This window comes from Phalaenopsis equestris, unplaced genomic scaffold (genome assembly GCF_001263595.1).
Source record: "Phalaenopsis equestris unplaced genomic scaffold, ASM126359v1 Scaffold000369, whole genome shotgun sequence".
Taxonomy (NCBI): domain Eukaryota; kingdom Viridiplantae; phylum Streptophyta; class Magnoliopsida; order Asparagales; family Orchidaceae; genus Phalaenopsis; species Phalaenopsis equestris.
Window position 1 is genome coordinate 368,643 of NW_018164811.1, and position 1,777 is coordinate 370,419.

Below are 1,777 nucleotides of genomic sequence, written 5' to 3' on the forward strand. Positions count from 1 at the left end.
TCCCCCCGCCGGCCGCGGCAGGCTGCATCGTCAATGAAAAATAGGGCGATGGCTGGAGAAGGGGCATTGCTTCTCTGACTCGCCGCGCGGCGGAAGGAGGAGAGGATGCGGGTGACGCTGGTTCTGCCCATCGTCTACAGGCGAGGAGGTTGAAGGTCGCGTCCAACGACAATCTAAAACCCTAACCTGATAAAACCCTTAACGAACCCATTAAACACCTCAATTTGGCTGACCACCCGTTTTGGTATTGTTGTGATTTTATGTTATCTACAACAATTATAAAGTGCAGCATGTAATAAGAGAAAAAGAGGATCTTATTCACCAAGGGACCGTTTGCGGCAACTTATTTGGTGCGGTGTTGTTTTGAAAATGAATCTGAACTGTTTGGGTAAACTGTGTTTTAGCAGCTTACGAGTTTTAAAAACGCAGAAAACAGCATTTTCACACCGTGGGAGTTTATTGGCAACGGTCTGACTTTTCCAAAAAAATAAAAATTTGTAGTAGCCACCGCTCCTAGCTTATCAGCAAATTATTTTTAATCAGTTTATCAGCAGATTATTCAATAAGCTAGAGCTGCCCCAAACAGAGCCAAATAATTAGAAAAATTATAATTTTGATGCATAATTTAAAGAGCCCTTATCATGGTATTTCCTGAAGTCTTTTATGTCCATATATGCACAAATAAGAATAAATTCTAGCATCTCATAGCACATATAACCAAAGAAGCCAAGATTCTATTTGAGGTAACAGCATCTTATTAAAAAGCAGTTGTGAAGCTGCTAAATAATAATCTGTTGCTAAAAAAATTATCGTGGCAATTACAATTTTTTTTTTAAATTATGTCGCAACTAGAAAATTGTCACCGCACCTAGTCGGAAGTGGTGGGAAAATAAAGATTTCATCTGCTGCTGTTTGAAAAAGCTATCAAAATATAGTTTACCCAAAATGATAAAATTGCGGTGTCGTGTTGCCACAGCACCGTCGCCTCATATATATTATAGTGGTTGAAAGTATATGCTAGGATTGAATGACTAAGACTTGATTTTTTAGCATAGTTCCTACCCTTTGATAGCAAATATTTGCCTAAACCTGGGAAGGTAGGGTTTCTTCATTTTACTTGTGTTGATTTGAATTCTCAACTAGGCCAATGAATGGATATGTATTGATATTGTGCCTATGATTGATGTATTCTTAAACATTGGATCAAGCTTTACTTATTTTAATTAAAATCAAAGTGTGAAACTTAGCAAATAATTGTGCAAACCAAACTTGGAAGTAGATCCCACAAAATCCACTCGGTAAATCAGCTGTAACACCTAACTTTATGCTCTTCAAATCATCAAATATTGATCTTATACATAACAATGTTAGTATGTTAGGCTTCTTAGAGTGCTTGTGGAATTCTTCTTTGCCTCCTGAATTATTCTTAAGCTAAGAGAGTCTTACTAATTTTTATCAAATCCTTTCAAATATGGGTGTAAACGAGTCGAGCTTGAGCAAGCCCAGGCTCTGCTCTTGTTCGACTCGTTAAAAAATATCTTGTATATCTAACTCGTTTATATATCGAGCTAAAAAAATTTATTTATGTACGACTCGTTTGTTTAACGAGTCGAACTAGAGCAGTTCACGAACAACCAATCATTTTGATAGGTTTTAATCACGTCGTAGGATGTGAAGGGTAGGGGCATAATTTAAATCTTATTATCTACATTAAAATTTTAATTTGAAAAAATTAATATATATTTATTCTATTTTTTAATTAATAATTTTAATATAT

At 35.8% G+C, this 1,777-nt stretch overlaps 1 protein-coding gene across 2 annotated transcripts in view; it reads right to left on the bottom strand.

Annotated features, from left to right (window-relative positions):
- LOC110026370 (serine carboxypeptidase-like 12) overlaps positions 1 to 1,777 on the bottom strand; it is a 69,880-nt gene that overhangs the window by 36,510 nt on the left and 31,593 nt on the right. The window lies entirely within an intron of this gene.